The sequence below is a fragment of the Cibotium barometz genome, chromosome 31 (genome assembly GCF_041138505.1).
Source record: "Cibotium barometz isolate CiBa-2024 chromosome 31, ASM4113850v1, whole genome shotgun sequence".
In the NCBI taxonomy this organism is placed as follows: Eukaryota; Viridiplantae; Streptophyta; class Polypodiopsida; order Cyatheales; family Cibotiaceae; genus Cibotium; species Cibotium barometz.
In genome coordinates this window covers 18,981,243-18,990,833 of record NC_141076.1, presented here as the reverse complement: position 1 = coordinate 18,990,833, position 9,591 = coordinate 18,981,243, and positions in this window count along the sequence as shown.

Sequence of the window (9,591 nt, the reverse complement as noted above, 5' to 3'; positions counted from 1 at the left end):
AGAGGTTTGTAATTTGAAGGAAAATTCCAAGCGATGGGTTGTACCATTGACCAGGCTTTCGCCTACCATGGACCCCCCATCCACAGATGTACCTGGAAGTTGTCGATGGTGAGGCTTTGGTGCAAATGTCCTCAAGTGTATGAGTATGGATATGTACTCAGGGAGTAGCTACTACATTATCATAGCCAAAAGAATAGTAAGTTATAAGCTTAACAAAATATAATGGCTATTGAAGATCCTTGTGGGAGTTGCTTGTGATTTTTATTACTTCTAGGTAGGCCATATGTGTGGCTCCCTTGTGTTTGTGTGTGTGTTTTTTTTTTTGCTACCACTTTACGAGCAATGGGTTCTTGTGGCTATTCTCCTTTTTGAGAGAATAGGTTCTTATGTCTACCATGTAGCTTCTGCACTTACGCTTCACATCCAGAGGGGTGAAAAGAGCATTGTCAGTTTGTCTTTGATGCGCTAATAAGTTGCAAACCTAGGAATTAATTCTTGAATTTTTTGCTCAAATGTTATGGAGGCAGTAGGTAAGACTGCTTGGTTGGTTACCATTGGGGTTGCTTGAACACACAAGCTCTTGTGTAGGTGCTAAATGTACGAGAGTGTTTGAGTGACTTGCTTGGTGTTGCTTGGGCCCCATTCTTATCGAGCTTTAGGTGAAGCTGTTGGGGTTGAAGTCGGTGGTGAGGCTTTCTTCACTTGTTCAATTTTGGCAACCATATGATGGGATTACCATCATAGTATTCTTGTTGCTAAAGCACATGCACAGGCACCCATCTTTGATGTACATTATAAACTGGGACTGATGCCTTTGGTGCTGAGGTTTGTTTTTTTGTGCAGGCTTAGGGGACTTTTTGATGCACTTGGAAATCCAAGCGTTGTAATTTCCTTGGTAGTATCCTTGTGCTTGCAGTAATATTTTGGGTACCCATACTTGTTGACTTGGTGGAGTTCTATGAAGAACTCGCATAGGCTTTTATGGAAGGTGTTGTGGAGTACTTGTACCGTTCCTTGGCCTCTAAGTGCTGCATTAAGGAAGAGGCTTTGACTATCAAGGTGCCCAAATTTGTTGGCACCTTTGTAGTAGCCTTGAGCTACAAGTAGATGCTTATCTACCCACATCTTGATACCATTAAGATACCTTGATTTTTGTTGTCTTGGTGGATTTTTCTTTGTGGTTGAAGTGGAAAGTTGTGAGCCTTCACATTAGTTGGCACTGAGGCTGCTGACTGCAAGTTGTTTGAGACTCATAGGTATTTTTGGCGATGATGAGGCTATAGTCTCTTGTGGAGTGGCTATTGATGATGAGGCTTTCAAGCATGCGGTCATCTCCTTTGGGGAGGTTTGTACGAAGAGGCATAGGCTCCGGGGTTTTTCCTTTGAGTTCCTTGTTGTTAGAGCTAGCTGGTTGCGCGGGGGGGACTTCTTCAAGAATAGGTGTTGATTGTTGCGAGGTTTTGGCATCAAACTTCGTGGTGGGTGAGGATGGGGTTGAAGGAGTAGATGCTTTATTGGAGTCGTCGATGCAGATGATAGGTCATTGTGTAGAGGGGCTTCTGTGGAAGAGGCTTGTAACCTTTTACGTTCAGCATCATAGAAATCCATTAAGGTTGGATTCTCTTCCTTACAGTATGGTATTGTCAACTTTGTGTCGTTGACCGTGATGATGACCTTATCTCGTTAGCAAAGCACAGTGATGCTTGGGTAGTAATAGTCCATTTACGCCCCAAGATCAAATCTACTTCCAACGCATACTCAACCATAAAAAAACTTGCAAAGTAAGGGGGTTAGTTTCAATATACATTTTATGTTCAAAGTACCCCCAACATGGCATATTCAAGTCTTGTGTAAAGGGAATTTTTTCAGGATGAGTGAGTGTTGGTTGACCTAACAAATCTCATAACTCGAGGGTCATGAGATTTTGTTCTCGTGCTGGACAAAGCCATGCTTGAGCTGTGGTGATTTTATTGGAAAGTTCCAATCCATTTTAAGTTCAAAGTACCCCAAACATGGCATATTCAAAGTCTTGTGTAAAGGAAATGTTTTCAGGATGTGTGAGTGTTGGTTGACCTAACAAATCTCATAACTTGAGGGTCATAAGATTGTGTTCTCGTGCTGGACAAAGCCGTGCTTGAGCTATGGTGATTTTATTAAAAAGTTTCATCATAGAAATCCATTAAGGTTGGATCCTCTTCCTTTGTGTCATTGACCATGATGATGACCCTATCATTAGCAAAGCACAGTGGTGTTTGGGCAATAATAGTCCATTTATGTCCCAAGATCAAATTTGCTTTCAACGCATACTCAACCACAAAAAAATTACAAGTAAGGGAGTTAGTTTTCAATATACATTTTATGTTCAAAGTACCTCAAACATGGCATATTCAAGTCTTGTGTAAAAGAAATTTTTTCAGAATGAGTGAGTGTTGGTGGTTGACCTAACAAATCTCATAACTTGAGGGTCATGAGATTGTGTTCTCGTGCTGCTGGACAAAGTCGTGCTTGAGCTGTGGATTTTATTAGAAAGTTCCAATCCAACTAGAATCCTAGGGATCTTTTCAGTAAGATATGTTGGAAGTTCCAGCTCCTCCAAGGTCTCTTCCTCCCATAAATAATAGCAATTGTACAATGCATGCAGGAGTGTTCAAGGTGATTGTTTGCATGAATTCATCAATTGAATACAACGAATCACGTATCCAAGTTCCACTAAGGATGACATCATACTAAAGGGAATCTAGGGTGACATGGAATGTAAATTCCACATCTCCACCAATTGTTTGAGTAGCATATCTAAATTAGCCCGGAACTTCAATGTTTTGTCCATTAGCTCCTCTTGCAAGACCCATTATTTTTAGGGATGAGTTTAGGTTGTCCCAATGACACCCAAGTGTCTATTGTCATAATGTTATGAATAGATCGAGGGCTAATCAACTTGCATTGCCTGTAGGAAAATCCAACCATATCATTATAGAAGCTTCATGGATGTTTTAGTTTTTGTTTCAGCTTCATATCCCATTTCGGTTTCATATTCCCATTCACTTTCATCCTCTTTTTGGTTCTTAGCTTTTTCAAGAGTACCCAATGTGTACACTCACTAGCACACTTGGTCCTTTTGACAATTCTAAATGAGGTCTATTTGGAAACTTGCGAATCCTTACAGTCCTGTTCTATGGAGCTCTTTATGTCTTGGTATAACTTATGTTGAGTCCTTAAAGGTGTAAGTGCTGATGTTATGTTGACTTTATCATGAGAGAAGAGAATTCCTCCAAATGAGGTTTTCAGAGACTTCTTTAATTTTGTAAGGAAATTATCGAATTCCTCATGTGCTTTCTTAACTGGATAATTCGTGTAATTTATCTCTAATGATTCTTCTGTAGAGAGTATATCTTCCTCTTGAAAGGGAAAATAGTACTCCTCTAGGTTTTGTATTTTAGTTACTTTTTTAGGTTTGGCATTATTAGGTTTAATCACAACCGGTGATCTTGTAAGACACTCAACCATGCTAAACATGCTCTCCTGAGCTTGCTTTTTGTGTTCTGCATCCGCATATGTCATGTGATCATGATTTTCGATTTGGGGTGGTTGGGTGGGTTCTAGTTTCTTGATCGGTCTATTAAGTGCATTGAGTGACGAATCAGAACTTGTTTCATCCTCGCTAAGTGACGTACTAGAACTTGTTTCATCTTTCGATCGTTAGGTTATCTTTATGTTTGCCCATGTGATGAGATCAAATTCTCTTTTAGGCTTTTGTATCCTGTGTCGCACATATGGGTTTTGTGGTTTGTGTTATGGCCTTTGAGGTGGATACTTCTGCAGCATGTGTAGCTTTTGGCTCTTTTGGGTTTATGTCCTCCATAGGCTCCTTTTCCCTGTCCTTTAATTCAACCGTGGTTTCGATAGTTTGTTGTCCGTTGTTTTTCTTGGGTTTAGAAGGTTTTGTTTTCTCTTTTGGTTTTTGCTTTAAGGCATGTTCTTCTACCCATTTAGAAGTGTTATCTTTTGAATTCTTTTTTACACTTTCTCGTGTCTTGGCTTGTAAGCGTGTAAGCACATTCAAGGGTACCGTGGACAATTCCCCGTTTTGTACACTTAAGATGTTTAGAGTTGTATTTTGTGAGTAAGTTGCATTGAAGCAACTCGCCTTGGGCAATCTTGGAACATGTGATCAATGCCACATCGTTTACACATGGGTTGCAAAGTGTCAATGACTATGGGTATGGAAGTATTCCAAATTGTGTAGTCTGCCACTTTGTGGGGTCCACGACAATAGAAACATTGAAGTGTTCGATTAACTGCTTCCTTGGACTGTTTTTGTTTGGTGCAAAGGAGATGGAGGTCTTGAGTCAATTGTTGATGAATTGGGACACTTTGTATTATCATTACCAAAGTATTTACAATACATGCAGTCCAGAAACACAGGTGCCTTGTATGCATAATGGGGATTGGGACGGTCATAGTGATTGCACTTAACACAAGGCATATCACTCCACTTGTATAGGCATTAAGGATGTTTGGCTTTGAAGGATTTCATCCTCTCTTCGATTGAAAGCTTTTAAGCAAGGCTGTATAGAATTCGGGGAATGACAATTCCGACATCGATCTTTCTTTTGCCATTACTTCACTTGGTTTAGGGGAACATCTCGTAGCATGATCATCTTCCAACATATTTTCATCTAAACGTACTGCTTCTTTACAACATTGATCGAATGTTTCCGGGTTAGATACAATGATCAAGTTGTGTAAGCTGTTATTCTTTAAGCCCATCATGAAATATCTCTTTAATTGAGAATCGTTTAATTTTTCCCATGACTCACATGGTGAGTCCAAGAGTTTTATAAAGTCTCTAATGGTTTTGTTTGGTTTCGTGAGTCCAAGAGTTTTATAAAGTCTCTAATGGTTTCGTTTGGTTTACGCTCAATTGAATAGAGTTCTTTCGCTGCACTCCACCGATCACCTTGTCTTGAAAAATTATGGATTAAGGCTGTTTTCAAGGTTTTGAAGTTGGTCTTGATCTCACCGACATCAATGTGATGAACCATTGACTCTAAGCATAGGTTCAACGCATGTACCTTAGTGGGGCGGTTGGGATTTGCAAAGGCTTCCCATCTCTGTTCAAACATTTGAATGAATTGAACAAACAGGATCTATTGTGGTGTCATATTTGCCCATAATTGTGGAAATCTATATGGCCGTATTTTGGTTTGAGTCATTGAGGCTGTAGGTGAGTGCTCTTGTGGGTATAGACTCACTTAGTCCTTGGGCAACCCCCCTTCCTAGACTAGTCAGTATGTCAGTATGTGTGGGCATCTAGGGGTTGGAAAGGGTTGGTACCTATGGGATTTGTGGAAATGTTAAGTAAAGGACCAAAGCCCGGTGGGATTGAAGTGAAAGGGGGTGTAAAACCCAATGACACGCTTGTTGTAGGCATGGCAAATGGTATTGGGAGTTGCAGTTGGGGCATAGATCTCAATGGCACGAAGATGTCAGCCCCATTGGGTTCAGTGAGGGTGTTGGCCCACGTAGTCCCTCTATCGTTATGTCTGATTGCCTAATTGCTCCTTAATGAGCAAGCACACATGTGTGTGTGTGTGTTTTTTTGCTTTTTATATTTTCTCATAGCCCGTTTACAGCCTCAAGAGGCCTAGCGTACTCTTCATTGGGTCAAACGAGTGTCCGTTTGCTCTAATTAGCTTAGACACTACATGCACGTGAACCTTAGGGATATTTTTTCGAAAAAGTGCACGCTAGTAACTTCCCAGATGGAAGAGGAGGTTCAAAAAACCTATTTTCCATCACTGTCCCAAAATGAAAAAAAATTCTGAGATTTTTTCCCTGTTTCACACGTTTTTGAGGGTGTTTCAAAAGGAATTTGAAAAAACTCTGCATGAGAGAGTTGTAGTATTTTTGGAGTACTATAACTTTGTCTCCTTGAGTCGTTCGTGATTTTGTCATTCAGACCCTCAAAAAGTAGCCCGAATATGGTTAGAAGTCAATTTCGCACTGTATTTTGTAAATTTTCGTGCTTTTCGGCTATTTTTGCCTTGATTTCGGGTCTAATTTTGAGGATGCTGGTCAGAGGCCAAAACGATCAATTTTGACTTTGGACAACCAAGAACAAATTTGAAGAGCTCGATGTCAGCTTTCCGAGATGAGCACTAGAGAGCCTTCATCGGATTCACGGTTTAGGAGATACGAGCCTCCAAATAGGGGTGTTTTCGGGAGTTTTTTTATTTTGGGCCGATGGACCCCCTTTCACATTGTGAACTAGCAAGGTGCAGTTCACGGTGTGAAGCAGACTTCACGGATTTTATCAATTTTTTTTTAAATTTTTACGTGAGGTCTTAAGGCATGCGACCCTTAATCCGTGAGATGCTTGGTTGTGAGACGCTTAGGTCGTGAAGAAACGCTTGGTCGTGAGACGTTTGGCCGTGAGACTCTTGGCTGTGAAACGCTTGGCCGTGAGATGCTAGGCTGTGAGACCTTATTAAGGCATAAGAGTGTCTAAATGGTTCACGACGTGACCACGTGGCTCACGTACTTTTTGTTAATTTTATATATATTATTATTATTATTATTTGAGTCTAGTGGGAAATACAAATTTCCTTGTTTGGGGGGGATATTTTTTAAATTTTAAAATGGGGAGATATGGGCATTTTCCCAAAAAGATAAGTGGGAATAAAAAAAAGTCAACCTTTTTATGACACCCCCTTATACCCTTCATAAATGACCCCCAAAATGGATAGTTTGACAACTCATGGGCATCTACTCATTGAATGTTCATTAGTCTTAATGAGTTATGTAAAAAGGTGATTAAGAATTAATCAATGATTAATCCTTTCACTAATTTTTTTCTCTTTTTACTTTAATCAAGGGCTCTAATTAACCCCTAATCACTAATTAATTCACACAATTGAGCACATCATTGGATAGAGAAAGGAATTTCTAAGCTATGCGCATCAACTAATGTGTAAATTAATATATAATTAGAGATTAATTAAGCTCTTAATTTTGGTCTCTTCTTTTAAGGTAAAATTAAGCAAAAGAGAGACAAATTCCTTCAATTGATGAAGGAATTGATGTAATTGGGTGTTTTGAAGCATGAAGATGCTCCCAAAACATTCAAAAACACTAATTTCAACTACTTACATGATCAGTTTGGACCCCAATTAACACATTTTCTAAATTTTTTGTCTCTTGAGAAGAACAAGATTAAATACCCTTAATGACAAAAACCAGTCCATTAAGAGAAATTAGTCGAATTCAAAGGTTTTTTTATGGTTTTGAGAAAAAAATTAAAAGATTAAGCTACTCCTAATGCTTGATAACACTCTAATGCAAACAATTCCAACAAAAAACACATAAATTAAGCTAAAATTAATGATTTTAGTTCTATGTTTAACACTAAAGAGAGCTAATATTCACTAAAAAATGCACTCTATTGCATTGTTTGATGCAATGGATACAAACTAAACTTAATACACTCTATGTGCAAGCCCTAAGAACATTAAAAACCACATTAACAACAACAAAAATAATAAATTAAGCTAAAAATTAAGCAAAAAGCATTCTTTACAAAAACAAAAAAGAGAGCTATTCTACACACAAATCACCATCAAATCCACATCTTTTTCATGGGAAACTATTAATCAAGACAATGGGCAATGGGTAATGTATAGATAAGAGAAAAAACGATGGAAAAAGCCAAGGGATGGCTCCTCGCCCACCAGCGGTACAAAAAATGTTATGACTCACCCTAATCCCCCAACAAGAGATTACCTGGTAAACCGTAACTGTCGTGAGGGTCTTTCCAATGGCCGAGCTCATAACCATTGAGGTCTCCAAGCTCTACAACTCCTTGAGAAGCAATTCCATCACGCCTCCACGAGCGTTCACACCGCCGCGTTAGACTATAAGTACTCGTCCCTCCTCTCACCTCACTTCACTTACACACACACACACACACACACACACACACACACACACACACACACACACACACTGCATGCATTAGAGAGAGAGATTAGAAAGAATAAGACTCTATTGCACAATGGGAGAGTATGTTGTATTATGAGAGAAATTCACTTATATACATGGCCATAAATGTTCACACTCACTTAAACTATGGCCGGCCGTGCACTTTAGGCTCATCAGAGGCCTAATGCTATTACAATGACTACTCTCATAATATATCCATGAAGTACATTACTAAGGACTTCATCCTACATGCTACCACATGCTCTTGAAGCGGGAATTGCCACCATAAATAATTTGTCACACCATTACAGGCGCCTGTTCAAATTGTAGCTTTGGACACCATTGCTTTTTATCTTGAATGTATGACCCTTTGATGTATCTACCTTGACTCCTTGACGTAAGATAATGGTGGTAGCTCTTGTTAACCCTAGGAATGGTTAACAAGTATTCACCGATGCAAGTGGTTCTCGTGGCTTTTCTAAGAGAATATGGCATTAGCTATGGTTCTCTCTCTCTCTCTCTCTCTCTTCCAAATTCTTAACGGCTTTTATACTCATCCACCTTGAATTGTATGAGCTTGTTTATTTGATAAGAAAATAGAAGCTTGTTTTTAAATCCAAATTCTTAATGGATTTTTTTCTCGTCGACCTTGAATTATATGAGCTTATTTATTTGATCAGATAATAGAAGTTGCACATCCATGGGGATGAATTTTAACTTTCTGGAATGTAGTACATCAAAGGAAGTAAAACTTCAAAGGAAAGTATTACTTTTTGGAACGTAGTACATCAAAGGGAAGTAAAACTTCAAAGAGAAGTATTACTTTCTGGAATAAGGAAGTAATACATCAAAGGGAAGTAATGCATCAAAGGGAAGATGTGTTCTTTTATTTAATGATAAATAAGGTGAACCAATAGTCAATAATTCCAAATTATGAGACTTAAATCAACAATAGGAAAACTTAAGAATCACAAAATTTTGCATTAGTGATTCACAATGTGTATGTGGGTGGAACATTGACATGCTTGAGACATTGTTTGTATGCTTGACACATTGTTTGCACTATCGACACACAGTTTGTGCTCCCTAATGTGTACAAATCTACTTGTGCTAGCCATCGATGAAGTGGCTCTCTCGTGGCTCTTCCAAGAGAATCTGGTGTTAACTTTGGTTTTTTCTCTCTTTTCTTTTAAAAGTTCCAAAAGCATTTCTTACTTATGATAAATTCTACGAGCTTGTCTATTTGATAATATAATACATCCACGGGGAGATATTTTGACTTTTTGGAACAAGGAAGTAATACATCAAAAGGGACAATGTGTTCTTTTATCCGATAATATATAACATGAAACCAAAGTCTTCCAATTATGAGACTTAATCAACAATAGTGAGACTTAGGAATCACATCAAAGAGATAGACATATATACTCTAAGTCATTTTATTACTTGCACTCTTGTACAAATGACGTCCAAGTAATCTGAGATACTCTTACTCATCTCATTACTTGCACTCTTGTACAAATGAGCTCCAAGTAATCCATATCTACTAGGGCATCATATTTGCTTAGGCCACTCATCCTACATCACTCCTTACCTCATATTATTCCTATCCAT